We start from the raw sequence: 20917 nt of genomic DNA on the forward strand, positions 1-20917 counted from the left end.
ATAACGGGGAGCCAGTTTATTGGAAGGCACACAAATATTCAATTTGCGGGAGGACAGCCAAACTCTCTCACCAACCTAGTAGGAAGGCGCTGGCAGATGCCTACGATCAGCCTGGAACTTTTTGCGCTGCATAGAATGATGAAGGCAATCCTGAATCTGCACCCACGTGGAACGGAGTTGCCAGAGATGCTCCTCCAAAGCAGGAATACCCTGAGACGTGAATGAATCAGGCAACAAGGATGGTTGAAACCCATAATTTGCCATGAATGGGGATAACTTGGAGGAAGCATTAATAGCACTATTATGAGCAAACTCTGCCCAAGGTAACAGTTCAGACCAATTATTGTGGTGATCTGAGACATAGTAACGGAGGAACTGTTCCAGAGCTTGATTAGACTGTTCTACAGCCCCATTGGATCGAGGGTGATATGCCGAGGAGAAGGAAAGCTGGATCCCCATTTGAGCACAAAAGGAACTCCAAAATCTGGAGACAAACTGGCTACCCCGGTTCGACACTATATCCTTGGGTAACCCATGTAAATTGAAGCAAGCTCCTGAGCGGTAGGCAACTTCTTCAAGGGAATGCAATGTGACATTTTAGAAAAACGGTCAACCACCATAAGGATAACAGTATTGCCATTGGAAACAGGGAGCTCGACAATGAAGTCCATGGAAAGATGTGTCCATGGACGCTCACCGTAAGCAATAGGTTGAAGAAGACCCACAGGAAGACGTCGAGGAGTCTTATTCTGTGCACAAACTGAGCAGGAGGCAACATACGCAGCATGCGGCTTTAGGATAGTGGTAAGTGTGCAAAAGTTTAGTTTGAAGATTCTCAGGAACAAAACACTTAGCACTAGGTTTCTCAGGAGGTGTATTGGTTTGTGCAGCCAGGATCTCCTCCCCCAAGGGAGAAGACAAATTAGTACGTATGGTAGCCAAAATATGGTCAGGAGGTATAACTGGAGTAGGTACAGACTCCTCCTTGGACAGAGGGGAAAATTGTCGAGAGAGGGCATCACCCCTAACATTCTTACTACCAGGCAGGTAGGAGACCACATAATTAAACCGTGACAAAAATAGCGCCCATCTGGCCTTTCGGGGCGACAAACGTTTTGCTTCAGATAGATAAGTTAAATTCTTGTGGTCAGTAAGAATGAGCACTGGCACGCTAGTTCCCTCGAGAAGATGCCTCCATTCCTTGAGTGCCAAAATTATGGCCAGTAATTCCCTGTTGCCAATTTCATAATTGCAGTCCACTGGAGACAATTTCTTAGAGAAGAAACCACAAAGATGCAAGGAACCGTCAGGCGTAGGACGTTGAGACAAGAGGACACCTACTCCAGTCTCAGATGCATCGACCTCAAGAATGAAAGGCAGGACAGGGTTAGGATGAGCCAGAACTGGAGCGGCAGCAAAGGCAGTCTTAAGACTATCAAAGGCCTTAATGGCAGTAGGTGACCAATGGAGTGGATCATTCTCTTTACGGGTAATGTCTGTGATAGGTTTGATAGGTTTGACCAAGGAACAAAAGTTTTAAATATAGTAGTATATAGTAATTGGCGAACCCCAAAAACGTTGAATAGACCGAAGACCAACTGAGCGAGGCCATTGCAGAACTGCAGATAACTTGTCAGGATCCATGGAGAACCCTGCAACTCATATAACATAACCTAGGAAGGTTACTTGAGTCTGATGGAACTCACATTACTCGAGTTTACAAAATAGGCCGTTCTCATGTAGTCTCTGAAGAACCCGTGTTACATCAGAACAATGAGCCTCAAGTGTGGGTGAGTGTATGAGGATGTCGTCCAAGTACACCACAACACACTGTTGCAACATATCTCGTAGGACATCATTAATAAATTCCTGGAAAACAGCAGGAGCATTACATAGGCCAAAGGGCATTACAAGATACTCATAATGCCCGCTCCTGGTGTTAAATGCTGTTTTCCATTCGTGGCCCTCCTTGATCCTAACAAGATTGTACGCTCCTCTCAAATCAAGTTTAGTAAAGACTGTAGCTCCCTTGAGGTGGTCAAAGAGTTCCGTAATGAGCGGATTAGGGTAAGCAACCCTTTTTCTTCACAAAGAAGAAGCCAGCCCCTGCAGGAGAGCAGGATTTGTGGATGATCCCCCACGACAGAGCATCGGCAACATACTCCTCCATAGCACAATTCTCTGCAACAGACAGAGGGTAAACCTGGCCCCGAGGAGAAATGGCTCTGGGTTGCAGGTCTATGGCACAATCATAAGACCGGTGAGGAGGCAACGTACCGGCACGCACCTTGTCAAAAACGTCTAGGAACTCTCGGTACTCCTCTGGCAATTGAGATACCGAAGAAGTGCACAAGACTTTAACTGGTTTCCGAAGACAAGTGGAAATACATTGCAGAGACCATGACAAAATTTCGGACCTGCGCCAGTTGAGACTGGGATTGTGCTTTTAGAGCCAGGGATAACCCAGAACAACCGGAAAATGCGGAGAGTTTATCACCTGGAACTAGAGGGTTTCAAAATGGAGAGCCCCAACAGCCATGGATAACGGAGCAGTTTTGTGAGTAACGAGTGCGGGCTGAAGGGGCCTGCCATCAATGGCCTCAATAGCAAGCAGAATGGACTGAGGCAAAACAAGAATGGAGTTCTTTGATACAAAAGCACTGTCAATGAAATAGCCTGCAGCACCGGAGTCAACAAGAGCCTGGGTGACTATGGAGGAGTCCAGCCAGGAAAGCACACCCGTTACCAAAGTTTTCTCCTTTAGCGGTGCCGGGGACAAGGATAAACCACTCAAGGTCTGCCCCCGACAGGACCTTAGGTGTGAGTGTTTCCCGGCCATGTAGAACAAGACTTCAAAAGGTGGCCCTGTAACCCACAATAGAGGCAGGGACCCTCCCTCCTCCTAAAGGCCCTCTCCACCGCGGAGAGAAGTGTGAATCGCAACTGCATCGGCTCAGCAGCACCTGGTGACTCGGGACCAGGAGGCATGGGAGGAGAGGAAGTAGAGAAAGGTATAAACAGCGCTTCACCTATATAAATATAGGATATCTAGGGATGTTAATCAATTGGTCATAAACTATAGGGTATAACAATCGATATTAGATTAAATAAATGTAAGATACATGTGAGTAAAATATGCTGATATTTAATTAGACAAATTCTCAAATCAATACATACATATGCATACTATGCTGATGTTATTTGTACATATAAAAACATTTAAAAATAAAACCATTCATAGATATATTGATCGTAGGCAAGAAAACAGAGGAGAGGACGTCTCCACCTCCTCAGCAATAAAAACCTTCAAAGAAAAGAAACGGTATACTTGAATTATATACTTAGTTAAAAATAGTTGCACTCCACCTTTACAAAGTTGCAAGTCACTTGTTTAATTGCAGTACACTCTACAATGTTGCAATTTGTATTGCTTGCTCCTCGATGTTTATTATTATTCCACCTTTTTCTTAATAGAGCTCAGCAATTACTGATGTAAAACTTTCTTATTGTGGAATTTCCGCATTAATATGCATAAGAATAGTTCGTGTGCTTAAAATTGAAAGTTAGTAGTTAATACACAGTTATTGATAGCACACAAGTGGAGGTGTGGCTTCAAAAACACTCAATCGTGATTCCGTGTAGAAACTTGTAGTATTAAAAATATACACTTTCAGTGCTGTAAAGTTCAGTGCAAGATGGGTAATTACAAGCAGGTATACTTTACCGGTCACCCTCTGTTTGCGATCTCCAGCGTGGATTTTTGTGGCGTCCTTTTGGCCCTATATCGACCTGTCGGATAACGCTCTCACCTCTGACCTTGATGTAATAGTGTCAAACAATTTTCATCCACAACGAGCACTATCAATATGGTCTCTCCAGGTATCCACTTCGCTATAGGTGTACCAGTTCCTGCTTGTATACTTCTTTCTTTAGATGCCGATGCTGATAATCTGGATTCCGTTTTCAAAAAAACTCTGCGCAGAGTATCAAGTAGGTTGTAGCCTGCACGGCTAGTTACTGTTCCAGATTCTTTCTTTTAATAGCTCCTTCGAAAACACGTCTACGCGTTTCACCGTAGTGTAGGCTTTTTCAAGACTGATCTTTCAAGGAGCTGTTTGTCGGATTTAAATACCCCGCCTTCGATTTCTATTGGTTAGAGGTTTCTTCATTGCATGAATGTATGCAAGGAGTCGTGATCTTTTGAAGTGTATCTTGTTGTTCTTTCTACTAGATATTATCTTCTGTCTTTTGAGGTGGAGTGCATACTTATGCTTACAATAGTAAAACTTTCAAAGACTTAAAATATTTTGTATAAAGCGTAATGATATTAAGGTGGTAATACAATCGAGTTCTAACTGATTTAAGTAGGTATTTTAAATTAAATACTCATATGATTCACAGTTGGTCTAAAATTTGATTCAATTTGTTATGATGTCTATTATTCCAACTAAAAAACTTAGAATGAAAAGTAAATATTCACCAAAACAAATAAAAAAGAAGAAAAGAAAGAGATATAGAAACAATAAAAATAAAAATAAAAGTGAATACATAAAGATGGAATGATTAGTGCATGACTGTATATTAAGATTTTATATTATCTGTATTCTTATCAGCTATAAGCTATTTTGTGTTATTGCGTAGTTCCACATTTCATAATTGTATATTGGGGAATTACACTATTTTAGTTGCAATATTTTCATATGTTAAAATAGATAAGAAAATATACATGTATAAATATGGATGGATATATAAATATTTCTAGTTTTCTTATTGGTAACACAGAAGTTTTTGGTATACCAAAAAAGTCCTTTGGATATAGAGTGTCATGATTTCATAATTATATATTGGGAAAAAAATAGTGTTATTATTATTTTATTTTAGTTCCAATATTTTTATGTGTTAGGATAAACACGGATATATACCTATATAGATATGGATGGATATATAACTATTTCACATAGTCCTATTTATAACACAGAAATCTTTATTCTACCATAAACGGGTTTACATCTAATTCGGAATTTAATCCTTTTGGATATAGATTGTCCATATTGTAAATATATTCAGCCTCTTTCTTTAGTATAACTTTTTCGAAGTTCCCTCCTCGCCAAGGTTTTTTCACTTTCTTTATACCCCAATATAATAAACCTTTGACACTATTTTTGTGTACTGTCCTAAAGTGTTCGTAAAGGTGTGTATCTAGATGGCCCTTCTCTATGTTCCATATATGTTCTCGAATCCTTGTGCGGAGGCATCTAGTTGTCTCGCCCAAATATTGCAATTTGCAACTATATTGAAGTACATATATAATGTTATGGTCACTACACCTGATGGTCTCATTGATTTTTGCTATGTAATCATTGTTTGTTGCTTTCACTTCTTTGGTCTTATTGCTATACCAGCATGCTTTGCAACTATAGCAAGGAAAGAATCCTGCTATTTGTTTCCCTTTTAGATCTCTGTCACCCTTTTTGTTGCCTTGTGTGAACTCGCTAGGGGCTAGCACACTTTTCATATTTTTCGCCTTCCTATATATGAATTTCGGGTTTACTGTTAATTTATCCCCTAGAATAGGATCATCCTGTATTAAGTGCCAATGTTTTTTTTACAATTTTTTCTATGGCTCTATGGTCACTATTATAATTAGTAATGAATGGAACTTTAAGCTTATCTCCCTCATCTTCCCTCCTTATTGTACTACTATTTGGTTGTGTATTTGTCTCATATTGGTCCCTCCCAGATTGTATTGCTAATCTAACTATTTCTTGATTATAACCCCTTTCTAAAAACCTTTCTTCTAGAGTTTTTATTTGTGTATCATAATCAGTTACTCTTGAGCAATTTCTTCTGATTCTTAGACACTGACTTTTGGGGATATTATTTATCCACCTAGCGAGGTGGCAGCTTTCAGAATGGATATATCCATTTGCATCGACTTTTTTGAAGTGATTTTTTGTGTATAAAGTTTTATTTTCAATAAATATGTCTAAATCTAGAAACGTTATGATCTTTTCATTTGTCTCATATGTGAATTTCAATCCATCGTTATTTAAATTCATGTCCGCAAACATTTTTATTAGACCTTGTTCGTCTCCTCGCCATACTATCAATACGTCATCTATATAACGTTTAAAGAGCACGAGACTCGCGCCCAGATCATGTGACTCTAGGAATCTTTGCTCCCAGAGTCCCATGAAAAGATTTGCGTAACTGGGCGCGAATCTCGTGCCCATTGCTGTACCTCTCGTTTGCGTATATATTTTATTATTAAAAACAAATATGTTATTGGTTAATATAAATTCTATCCCTTTTAATATAAAACTTCTTTTTTTTTTTGGGCATGGTGGTATCTGTATCTAAAAAATATCTTACTGCTTCGAGGCCTTTGCTATGTAAGATGCTCGTATATAGAGCTGTGACGTCACATGTTGCTAGCCTGTAACTGTCACACCATTCAAGATTATTTAGAAGGGTTAGTGCATCATTTGTATCTTTAAGGTAAGTAGGTAATGTTTTTACATATTTCTGTAACAAGATATCAATATACTGGGATAGGTTCGCTGTTAGAGAACCTATCCCAGATATGATAGGCCTGCCAGGCGGGGCTGTTAGATGTTTGTGGATCGTGGGCAAAAAATAAAAGATTGCCATTTTAGGATATTCTTGGTTTATAAAATTAAATTCTGTAGTTGTTAGTATATTTTCATTTTTTGCCTCAATTAGTAATGTTTTTAGCTTCCCTGCTGTCTTATTCAAGGGATTTAATTTCAATTCCTGATATGTAGTTTTATCATTAAGTATCCTATTAGCTTCCTCCAAATAGTATTCAGTATCCATTACCACGATTCCTCTGCCCTTATCGGCAGGTTTTATCGTTATATTCTCATTATTTTTTAGGTTATCTAATGTCTGTTTCTCATCTTTATTTAGATTATATTTTGTTTTTACTTTGTTGTGTTTAAATTTGGCTAAATCATTCTGTAACATCTTTTCAAAAATTTCAATATGGCTTCCTTTCTCGTGAGTTGGATAAAATGAAGATTTAGGTTTTAAAGTGGTATGTATAATGCTCGGTGTTGTCTCAACATTGTCTGTAGGAGTACGGTTACTTCTTGTCTCTGCTATGTTTCTTTCCACTGGATTTTTCAAAAAATACCTCTTTAATTTTAATCTACGAATAAACTGATTTATGTGGATGTGAGTTTCGAATTTATGGGAGGAGAGGAAGGCATGGGTGGGAACAAACACGTAGGAGACAACGGAACAGGAGGCTTCCACAAGCGCTCCTTGAAAGAGGGCCTCTCACTTAGTCTGATGTCAATTAGGATCAAAAAAGACACCAATGCCTCAAGATCTTCTGGTAAATTTCTGGCAGCAACTTCGTCTTTAATCGCATCAGAGAGCCCATGAAAGAATGCGGCAACAAGGGCTTCATTGTTCTAAGGAAGTAAGAGAGACGCACACAGTTTAAATGTTCAACTATGCAAATTTATTGCATAAAGTGAAGATTAACAAAAACAAACACAGTAACAAGGTGTCTGACGCGTTTCCCGCCCTCTAGTGGCGCTTCATCAGAGACATAATGACAATGTACACAATCCATCCTTATATTGAGCAATAATTGCCCTCACATCTGCCCACACCTGAACAAATTTAAAGAAACAATGAAACAGATAAAAACAGAGCAAAGTACATATCATCAAGTGCTGTTTTAAACTAGTACTAAATATTCCATAATGCATTTTGACCATTACAAAGAACATTGTAAGAAAGTATATGTTATCACAGAATATTGCAATGAACACTCATCACTTTCTTATTATTATGCTGCTGTCTGCCCGCACTATACTCCATATCAATGTCAGACAGATAAAGAACAATAACAATTCACTCTCTCAGTCTATTTAAGACAAACAACATATAATTAATCCTATGTGCGCGCACACAGCAGCACAATTCACAAGCATTGTGGTCATAACTGAACAGTCAATACACAGCAACCACATGCTAAAGATATCTTCATGTTATATATAGAGGCAAAATATTTTACCATTGGCATTAAAATAACAACCAAAATTGGAGTATAATATACATCAAATTTCAGTGTATAAACAATACATGCTACTATTCCTCTAAACAATGTTAGACACATCTATAATTCTATTTAAATGTAGAAAGAATTTACATTTACATTTATAGTGCAATCAGTTGCAATACTCCAAAGGGTCTATATTAGAGATAAGAAAAAATAAGTTAGTGTGAAGACACATACAAATATTTAATATGACTAATATGACTGAATACCCCTCGGTGTATATTTTATGTTATATTTCTGCAATGTTAAAGCACTCTAAGGTTAGTAAATTATAAAATTATAAAATGTTATGTGCAGGACACATGTACACAATCCGCTTTGATTAAAGGCTAGATATGTGCATGGCGAAAAAATTAGGTTCGGTTCGGATCAATTCAGAATTTTTTGAATTTCGGTTTGGATCGATTCGAATTCGGAAAATTTTGAATCGATTCGGTTCGGATTCGTTTTGGATTAATTCGGATGCGAAGAAATTCGGCTGGATTCAGTTCGATTCGGTTTGGAAATTCGGAATTTCGGTAAGTGTTAGACTAGTATTATGTACTGTATATTAGGTGTAACCCATAGCAGAGTGATATAACCTAATATACTGTACAATACTAGTGTAATCCGTGGCCATCTGAATTTACCGAATAAATCCGAACTAATTCGGATTTATTCGGTAAATTCGGCAGTATTTTAATTCGGAAATTCGGTTAGATCCGAATCGAACCGAACCGAATTGCACATATCTATTAAAGGCTATAAATGTAAAAGACCCACACACGCACAGTCCAAATGGTCATGTGCTGTATGGCCTTTATTGGCTTACAAGACATAAGCTTCCATATGCATAGTTTAGGTCATATAACATAGTGATATATAAAAAGATAAAGCTATAGATCATGGTTTAAAGGTATATATATCTAGACTAGGGATCCATAATATGCTCCAAGCATTGTTTATTTATTAGTTCACTTGAATATAAATATACTAGACAAAATAACTAATGTCCCATTCCTTATTTAACCCTAAATGGACCCTGGTCTTCAATTTAAAGATCCAATAAAGTTCTTTCTTGTCTAATACCTTATATCTATTACCTCCTCTAATAGGAGTCAATGCCTTATCAATTGCTTTTATACTGAAATCCCCGACATTCGTGAAGTGTACTCCATTGAAGTGCTGGGCTATACTAGAATCTTTATGATAATTCTTATAACATCATTAAAATGTTCTCGTGCTCTAGTGCCCAGTTGTCTACTCGTTTTTCCAACATATTGAAAATGGCAAATTAAACACTCCAATAGGTACACCACGAATGTCGACCTACAGTTCGCATAAAAATCTATGTCATAACTACAGCCATCAACTGTGGATTTGAATTTTTTATTGCCATCAATCATACTGCAGGTTAGGCATCCCCTGCCCCCACATTTGAAGTTGCCTGTTGTATTTAGCCATGTTCTACCACTTCTTGGTCTCATGACCATGCTGGGTGCAAGTGTTTTAGCCAATGTTACTGGTTTCTTTGAAACAAATTTGCAACTTCCTATTGTATCCTTCAAAATATCATCTGTTGCCAGAAGCTGTAAGTTACTTTTAAGTATCCAAACTATCTGTGGAAATTGTTTTGTATATTCAGTGGTGAAAAGAATATCCCCTTGTTGTATGCCTAATTTAGTAGATTTTCCATTCTTCATATTATCATCTGATTGACCTATTTCCATCCTAGCTGCATTAAGGAGTTCAGGGTCATAACCCCTCTTCTCCAATCTTTTGCACAAGTCTAATGACTGCTCAAAATAGACATCCAAGTTTTGGGTATTCCTTTTCAACCTGATCAGTTGACCTCTTGGTATGGCACGGACAAGGTGACGTGGATGGCATGACCTAGCGTGCAATATAGTGTTGCCTGCACTCTGTTTTCTAAAGGTCTTTGAAATCACTGTATTATTTGCAACGTCACCACTCATTGTCACATCCAAGAAATCAACACTGGTCAGACTGTATATCCCCACAAATCTTAGGCACATATCATTTGCATTCAAATATGCCATAAATTCTTCAAAGCATGTCTCTGTGATTGGTTCCTGAAAGACCAAAATCACGTCATCAATAAATCTCATGTACACTAATATACAACCGGCAAAGGGGTTAATGGCATCAAAAATATAATTAAATTCCCAATAACCTACATACAAGTTAGCAAATGAGGGGGCATATTTTGCCCCCATTGCTGTACCACAGCACTGTAGGTAAAATAAAGCATCAAAAGAAAAAAAACTATGTGTAAGTAAAAATTGTAAAACTGAACAAATAAAATTAATAGTATCAGTACAAAAACCTGTAAATTTATTCAAAAAGAATTTAACTGCCTGAATCCCCTTTGCATGAGGTATAACCGTGTACAAGGATACAATATCCGCGACCACCCAGGTATACCCCTCAAACCACTCCACACTATCCAAACACTCCAACAAATGGTGTGAATCTCTAATGTAGGAATGTAAGCTTTTCACAATGGGCTGCAAGATTTCATCCACTCAGACACAGGCTCCAAAGGCGGATGACGTCATCAGCCCGGGAAGGATTAGTGTTGTGTGCTCCGTGAGCATAGTAGTACATAGTAGGATACTGTGCCTATTATTATCTTAAACCAAAATAGAAAACATAATATCTATAAAATATATGATACAATATAGGCAAATGCAAAAACATAAAGGAATCCATGTAAAAAAGAAACAAACCAAAAAATCTGTTAGCTAGGGTGCAAATGACTCACACTTTAATATCAATATTGATATTAAAGTGTGAGTCATTTGCACCCTAGCTAACAGATTATAGGTGCCGCTTTAGAATAGGTCATGAATTTTTATGTACCTCTTATTTTGTACATGTTATGTTTGGTTTTTTGGTTTGTTTCTTTTTTACATGGATTCCTTTATGTTTTTGCATTTGCCTATATTGTATCATATATTTTATAGATATTATGTTTTCTATTTTGGTTTAAGATAATAATAGGCACAGTATCCTACTATGTTATTTGGTTACTGGCTTACCAAGTACTGTTTAAGTGTTAATACTTTCCAAAGGTGTGTTTATGCAAATTTTGCTTCATTTGTTATTAACCAATCAGTGCATGTTTTAAGAGTTTAAAAAGGTGCAGTGTATCGGGTTGTTTAGGCTATGACTACGGCTCACGCCGAAACGCGTAAGCCAATCTGATACACAACACCTTTGGATATGGACCTTGGCTCTGAGGTTTTTACACCTATGTTTTGAATAAAAGTTACGTTTTATTATATCATCATCTGGACTGATCACCTCTTTTTTCAAGTCTTCATTTGCATACTGCCAGATGATCGCTCCGGATACTGGGACTGCCAGTTCATACCCATTGGCTATTGCCCCACATGTGACAGCTCCACCGCGTGAGTGGGGACGTTGCCGGAGGACGCCGAAAGCCGGAAGCTGCAGCACAGCACAGTGGACGGGACGCTTCTACTGGATCACGCAGGATTGATGAAAGCGTGTCTCAGAGTGGGCTCAGATGATACCGGGTTCCGCATGTAGTTGAAGTGGTGTCCGCATGAACGGAATGTCAGGTGAGCTGAATCTACACAGTTTGTGGGCTTACTGTTTGGCCATTGGGTTGTTCCTTTGTGTGCAAAGAACTGGTTGAGCGCTGCTTGTTTTGACAGCAGTGTCTTAGTTTAAAGGACATTATCTATACAACATCAGCTTTACAGCACTTACACTTGGAACTACTACACATAATAACACATAAATATATATGTATATACACATAGTAACAAATAAATATATAAGTATATACACATACTAACACATAAATATATATGTATATACACATACTAACAGATAATAATACATAACTATATATGTATATACATATATTAACACATAAATATGTATATAAGCATATTAACACATAAATATATATGTATATACACATAGTAACACATAAATATATATGTATATACACATAGTAACACATAAATATATATGTATATACACACATAGTAACACATAAATATATATGTATATACACATAGTAACACATAAATATATATGTATATAAGCATAATAACACATACATATATATGTATATACACATAGTAACACATAAATATATATGTATATACACATATTAAAACATAAATATATATGTATATACACATATTAACACATAAATATATATGTATATACACATATTAACACATAAATATATATGTATATACACATATTAAAACACATATATATGTATATACACATATTAACACATAAACATATATGTATATACATATACTAACAGATAAATATATATGTATATACACATATTAACACATAAATATATATGTATATACACATATTAAAACATAAATATATATGTACAGTATATACAAATATTAACACAAATATATATGTATATACGTATATGTATATACACATATTAACACATAAATATATATGTATATACACATATTAAAACATACATATATATGTATATACACATATTAACACATAAATATATATGTATATAAGCATATTAACACATAAATATATATGTATATACACATAGTAACACATAAATATATTTGCATATAAGCATATTAACACATAAATATATAAGTATATACACATATTAACACATAAATATTAACACATAAATATATATTAACACATAAATATATATGTATATAAGCATAATAACACATAAATATATATGTATATACACATATTAACACATAAATATATATGTATATACACATAGTAACACATATATATATGTATATACACATACTAACACATAAATATATATGTATATACACATACTAACAGATAAATATATATGTATATACACATAACACATAAATATATAAGTATATACACATATTAACACATAAATATATATGTATATACTCATACTAACACATAAATATATATGTATATACACATATTAACACATAAATATATATATATGTATATACACATAATAACACATAAATATATAAGTATTAACACATATTAACACATAGATATATATGTATATACACATACTAACACATAAATATATATGCAGTAGCAATATGAAAGCAAACACTGCACTCCCGGTACTTATGCTGGTACAATCAAAGAAATATTGTATGATTGGAATGATTGGAATAGCCAATAGAATGCGAGCTCAATTCTATCGGCTGATTGGATCAACCAATAGGATGAAAGCTCAATCCTATTGGCTGATTGCAACAGCCAATAGGATTTTTTCAACCTTAATTCCGATTGGCTGAATTCTATCAGCCAATCGGAATCTAAGGGTCGCCATCTTGGATGATGTCATTTAAAGGAACCTTCATTTGTCGGTAGTCGTCGGAAAGAAGAGGATGCTCCGCGTCCGATGTCTTGAAGATGGAGCCGCTCCGCGCCGGAAGGATGAAGATAGAAGATGCCGTCTGGATGAAGACTTCTGCGGGCTTGGATGAAGACTTCGGCCGCTTCGCTGAGGACTTCTCCCGGCTTCTTGGAGGATGGATGTCGGATCTTCAAAACTGTAAGTAAATCTTCTGGGGTTAGTGTTAGGATTTTTTAAGGGTTTATTGGGTGGGTTTTAGTTTTAGATTAGGACTTGGGCTGCAATAGAGCTAAATGCCCCTTTAAGGGCAATGCCCATCCAAATGCCCTTTTCAGGGCAATGGGGAGCTTAGTTTTTTTTAGTTAGCTTTTTATTTGGGGGGTTGGTTGTGTGGGTGGTGGGTTTTACTGTTGGGGGATATTTGTATTTTTGTTTTACAGGAAAAAGAGCTGATTTCTTTGGGGCAATGCCCCGCAAAAGGCCCTTTTAAGGGCTATTTGTAGTTTATTTACTGTGTCGGACTGAGACCGGCGGATCGTATGTTATGTCACAACATTCTACTTTTGCCGGTCTGTAGCCTTTGATAAATAAGGCAAATCAAGCTCTCCACAATTACGCTGCGGAATTCCAGCGGATTTGCGGTTGACAGCTTGATAAATAGGCCCCCTGATCTCTGGTTAATGAATTTGAGCGCTAATTGCTACAGCAAGCTTGCAGTAGCATTAACCAGTCACTTGTAACGGCTGGTTATTTTTTTTTTTTTTTTTTTTAAATAATTTTTTTATTGAAGTTAAAGCATATATCATCACAACAAGAACTCGCCCTAAGGCCAAAGTTACAACAAAGAAAATAATACATTGATTATATAGAAGGTATTATTAAGTAAGCAATATGCATATATATTTCAAATCTGGATATGAAAATAGACAATATCTTAGGCGAGATGAAATAGAACTTCATTTTATATTATCAGCGTATGAGCTCCACAATCTAATAATATTTTACCTAAGACCAACATATCAGCTTGTGGAGATTTAACATGAGTATCAGCCACTCTTGGGCTGAGCTATATAGGGGGGAGGGGGATATTCAGCGGGTAAGCACCGCTATGCGTATAGGGAATGGAGGTGGGGGGGGGCGGAGCCATGTATAAATGTGAGTAGCTTAGGGTGTCTGGAGTGAACTTAGAAGTGCCTGATCGTAAAGAACTTATGTTATTGGAGTTTAAGTATTGTCAATGTACCTTATAATATATATGAAACTAAATGGGGAGGCTACTAAAGTCTCCTGTAGTTGCATATAGGTTACGGCGTAGATGGTTTGCAGAAGGGTTGTTGTAAGTTGCAAAATTCATGTGTCTATATGAGATGGAGCAGATGCTTTATTGTCTGGGCTAGTAGCTATTGTCTTGGGTATAAATATCTAGTTATTGGCGTATGTCAAGACTTATGTGGTGTCGTATAGCAAACAATCCATCTAACTTAGTACATTTGAGAACTATTTTAAGCATATCTAAGACTTAGAAAACATGGGGAAACCATGAAAAAACAGACAGTATATAGCATAAGAATTGTATATAAATTAGTCAACATGAACAGATATTTGTAGGTCTAAGAATAGAATTAAGTCTAAATAACACCATACAAAGAATAGAGCATACTTAAACATAGAGCTAGGTTTAGAAGCAAGTGTGATATCAGAGACAGGTCCTATAGCAAGTTAACAATTGTAGCATCATCATAATCATGGTATATAGTGCAGCAAACATGCATCTCTCTGAGACTTACACTATAGGCGGTTACCCTGTGCTTGAACATTAAAAACATAAGAGTATGTGACAGTTAAGGGATTACATGACACATGACTCATATACTATATCATATCAGTAAATAACAGAGAACATTGATACGAATCATATGGATGGGATTGCCATTGATGTAAAACAGCGGTATAACCACCAGAAACTGTTGATGAGTAACATTAGCTAGAGGAATAGTTTGATCATCAAGTCTAATACAAAAGTAAGGTGCCCTGATTAGGGAGACATAGGCCTCAGGACAATAGCTGGATAGTAAATAAACATAATTAATGCAATAGCAGGTAGACATTTAGCTAAAGAATGAGCCCGTGGGATCAAACAGAGAATTTAACATCATTAGACATATTGGGTACTGGGTGTTCAATTATTAATATATAAGGCTAATAACGGGGATTTACCCTGTAGCATCTCTGTAAGTTGTATACCTAATTAAAACATACAATATGAGCAAACCTGCAGGGGACATCTCTTGTTGAGTGGATTTATAGAGAAATGTTTCATGCAAGTAATTTTAGTTTTAGCAAATAAAACCTCTGCCTATAAGTATATACCAGTTTAGATAATATAGAGGGGCTACAGCCTATGATAAACTAAATAAATATTAACTATATTGTATAGTTCTTCAGTGGGGTATAAGCCCTAGCCATTAACTTTCATAACCTATATATATAGCAGGGGCCAACATTAATAGATAAATAACCCAGGTGTAAGTAGATGGTGAGAGTCTTTATGTTCAGAGGCCCTGACGGGAGATGGTGTCTTAAGTGGCAAGTAAACAGTGAAGCATAACGTGTAGGAGTTGTCTGGGGGAGCATGTTTGATAGATCAACATAATACAAAAATAATGCAGCTATACAGGTATTAATCTGTATCCAGCTCCGTATATATAATCAGCAAACCTGAATATTACCTACATAGGCTCACAGAAAATCTACACTACTCTGTACCTTTACTTAAAAAAAGGAGCAAACAGCAATATCCGAAAAATACTTTGGTTATATCTAAAAGGACTATTAACCTTTTCTATTCTGAGATAGCTAGACAAAGGAAGCATAGCACAATGAGGAGTAGGTATACGTGTAATCATGCTATTTAAATAGTTAAAGGTAGTATCCAACAGTGGTGCTATCAGTATATATTATATATTACAAAACTTTAATATTCAGTAACACCCTGATGCAGTTTGTGCTCTAGTACCAGCTAACTAGAACCGTAGCTGGGTGTCCTTGTGGGGTAATACAGAGAGCTAGAGTATCAATGGGTAGTAGCTCAAGACCCTCTAAACATCAGGCTCAGAGCCGTCATTAGGGTCATTTGTAGTAACTGCTGGGCTACCCAATCCCACGTCTATAACAGGCTGTGGAGATCCGCACAAGCTTAGCAAATGGCACAAATTGAGCTAGATGGCTGTTCTTGAAAGCCGCTGTGTAGGTGGACACAGAGTCCAAAAGGGCAATGTGGAGGCTTAAGCCTAAAGATGTATCCCAGCGTCTAGGGAATTTCGAGGGTGGCAATACTGCAGGCTCTTTTGTTTGAGTCACTCCCCATATCTCCCATTCAGCAAGCAGGTCATTTAGGGTAAGATCGCAACGGATCACCGAGGAGCGAATTGCATCTCTCTGTATGTACTCACAGACTGTGGGTGGATCTGCAAAGTGTCCGGATGGAAGCCCTTTTGTGAGCACTGAACCCGTAGGCTGCGGCGTGTCATCCGACTCCTGCTCTCTTTGTGGTGTGGGGTGAGCTGCAATTTCACCCATTGCATCTACAGTCACGGCTCCGGTGCTGCTATCATAGGGAATTGTGACAGGGCTCGTGCTAGAGGAGGATGCCGTACCGGTATGTAGAGCATCTATCAGATCTGCCTGGTATTTGTCCAGCCGATCAAATAGCGCTCTCAGGAGATAGATCTCCAACTCCATGGTTTAAGGGTTCACTTGTAGCTGGCACTGATTGTACAGTATAGGTGTCGCCACTGTTGTAGAATTCGATGTGGGTGCCAGAAGTAATATACAGCACAGACTCAAGCCAAGATGGCGATTCGCGCCATATGAGTGCAATCTTAAAGCGGTGTTAATGAACCCCCTTAGTAGTCTACTGTGCTGCTGCATTAAATCTTTTGAAAGCGATCAAAATCATCACAATGCTATGACTACGCAGCGATAGAAGTGTCACAAAAACTCACTTAAAGAGTGGTTGGGTCTGTTGGGTGCTTTCTAGATGTTATAGTCCGGGGTGTAATAGATGTTTGCAGCGTGTACTCCAATTTAGATGCTTATCTTTATCTTAAGCTGCGTTTGCTGTGAGTCTGTACTTCTGTTTTTAGGCAGTTTAGAGTAACTTTGATCAGAATAGTACCTAATTAAATTATTTAGTAGAGGAGCTCCTGTAATGTGCGTCTTCTCCCTTCTGCAGTTGGCTCCGCCCCCCGTAACGGCTGGTTATTTAACGTACAGCCATAAACAGGCAAATTTGCCGTTTACTGGCTCAAGTTAAAATTCTGCTCCACTTGTAATCTCTAACCCATAGTTTATTAAAAGAATTATTGGAAATAATAAGCAATATCTGAATAAAGCAAATCATTAAGCATATATCATTACATTGATTTAATGATTTTCAGGTTAGAACTAATGAAAACAGTCACTAAATTATTTTATTTGCAGAAGCTTGCGTGTTTAATAGAGAAACACAAGCAATTGTTATTTAAATTCTCAGCATAGCTGGCAAGAATCAGATTAATTTATAATCCTGACCAACCATAAGAAAGTAATAATATTACCAGATTTCTGACTGACCCAGCATTGTTGTTGACAGAGAAAACCAGGTTTACATGAATTACCTAACAAAAATATTTATGACTATAAAAGGTAAACCAGAATTGATTAACTCACCTGATTAAAATAAGAAAACTTCAAGTAAGAATGGAAATATTATACTTCATAATAACCCCTTCATGGCTGGACTTATTTGTAAACAAATAAGTTAAAAAGTGAAATCATGCTATCGAGAGAAGTTCCTATGACGCTAGGCACACCCTCCAGCCCGTGATCCCATTCGGGAAGTGTCTTTGGCTTCAGTACAGCCAAAAGGCTAGGACATTCTATGCCGTCCTAAGGGCGTTAAAGCCCAGTGCGGTTAGGACGGCATAGAACGTCCTAAGGGTGTGAAGGGGTTAATAAAACATGTGGGTTTATTTCATACTTAGCAATATTTTTCAATCCTTTACTGGAGTTCAATGTAAATAGACCCTCTAAAGTTACCCCTGGTCCCTCTCTCGCTGTTATCCTAACTTGTTTATTTGGTCAGTTTAGCCGCTCATCTCCTCTGGTCAGGGTGTGGTCATCGCGCATGCTCTGTGTGGCCCTCCTGTGTCGCCTGCTTTTGCCCCCCTTTTACAGGTGAGTATGTATTTTATGTAAAACTCTTAACTCCACCCCCTTATAAGGTTAGGTTCACATAAATGATTGGCTAATACTAATTACAGATTAATTAACATTGTTGTTAATGAGCTAAAATTTCGGAGTCAGACATTTTATCCCTCGAAAGATGGCTCTCGTCACTAAGCTATAATAGACAAATATGTATTTTGTAAATATGTTCTGAAAAACAAGTCAGTATCTCTATTTGACCATTAACCAAGGCTGAACCCTACTAATGTTTATAGAAAAAGAGACTTACTGGAACCGTATATGAGTAACATGGGGATATTTGTGGATTTTTATACCAATAATATAATGATAGGAATTATGCAGCTATGTTAGGGACCTTGAATATCATAATAACTAAACATTAATTCATTTCTTAAAGGGACAGTAAAGCCAAATTAAACTTTTATGATTCAGATAGAGCAGCAATTTTAAACAACCTTCCAATTTACTTCTGTTATCAAATGTGCTTTGTTCTCTTGGTATCTTTTATTGAATAGTAAAACTAGGTAGGCCCCTAAGAGCTCAGGAGTGTGCACGTGTCTTTAGTACTCTAATGCAGCAGTATTTTGCAATATTATTTGTATTTTTTTATACAGTGTTGTAAAATACTGCTGCCATAGAGTACTAAAGACACGTGCACACTTTTGAGCTCTTAGGAGCCTACCTAGTTTTACTCTTCAATAAAAGATACCAATAGAACAAAGCACATTTGATAACAGAAGTAAATTGGAAGGTTGTTTAAAACTGCTGCTCTATCTGGATCATGTAAGGATAATGTTGACTTTACTGTTCCTTTAAAGTACAAAAATGTTATTGTAAGCCATTATATAGTGATAAGAAACACTAGTTATGGCTATATATTTATACTGATTAATAATATACTGTATATGTGTGTGACTGTGTACCTGAATATATACTGTACGCCTGCATAATATAGCACAGACACATGGGATTAATATTTAATATCAAAATGGTGGATTCTCTCTGACAGTTGTCCTGACATGATGTAGTGGCGCTTCTGTGGGTGGGGAACACATCAGCAGTTGACATAGAGCTTGTGAAAGGTCCTGCAAGGGGCATGCATCTGTCCTGGGATGTAATGTGAGTGCATAGCTGGTATAGGGGCATACACCTGGCCTGAGGTTTATTGTAGGCTTATAGCTGGGTTAAGAGCCTATAGGGTGCATGAATATGTCCAGAGGTCTAAAGTGAGACATAGCTGGTGTGTCTGCACAGGGTATGCATCTGGCCTGGGATCTAATATGAGCATTTAGCTGGGGGCATGCATCTTGCCTGGGATCTAATATGAACATATAGCTGGGGGCATGCATCTGGCCTGAGGTGTAATGTGAGCATATAGCTGGGGGCATGCATCTGGCCTGAGGTGTAATGTGAGCATATAGCTGGGGGCATGCATCTGGCCTGAGGTGTAATGTGAGCATATAGCTGGGGGCATGCATCTGGCCTGAGGTGTAATGTGAGCATATAGCTGGGGGCATGCATCTGGCCTGAGGTGTATTGTGAGCATATAGCTGGGGGCATGCATCTGGCCTGAGGTGTAATGTGAGCATATAGCTGGGGGCATGCATCTGGCCTGGGATCTAATATGAGCATATAGCTGGGGGCATGTATATGGCCTGGGATCTAATATGAGCATATAGCTGGGGGTATGCATCTGGCCTGGGATCTAATATGAGCATTTATCTGGGAGCATGCATCTGGCATGGGATCTAATATGAACATATAGCTGGGGGCATGCATCTGGCCTTGGATCTAATATGAACATATAGCTGGGGTGATGCATCTGGCATAGGATCTAATATGAACATATAGCTGGGGGCATGCATCTGGCCTTGGATCTAATATGAACATATAGCTAGGGGCATGCATCTGGCATTGGATCTAATATGAGCATATAGCTGGGGGCGTGCATCTGTCATGGGATCTAATATGAGCATATAGCTGAGGGCATGCATCTGTCATGGGATCTAATATGAACATATAGCTGGGGGCATGCATCTGGCCTGGGATCTAATATGAGCATATAGATGGGGGCATGTATCTGGCATGGGATCTAATATGGGCATATAGCTTGGGGCATGCATCTGACCACGGATCTATTATGAACATTTAGCGGGGGGCATGCATCTGTCATGGGATCTAATATGAGCATATGGCTAGGGGCATGCATCTGTCATGGGATCTAATATGAGTAAATAGCT

Source organism: Bombina bombina, chromosome 7 (genome assembly GCF_027579735.1).
Source record: "Bombina bombina isolate aBomBom1 chromosome 7, aBomBom1.pri, whole genome shotgun sequence".
Lineage (NCBI taxonomy): Eukaryota > Metazoa > Chordata > Amphibia > Anura > Bombinatoridae > Bombina > Bombina bombina.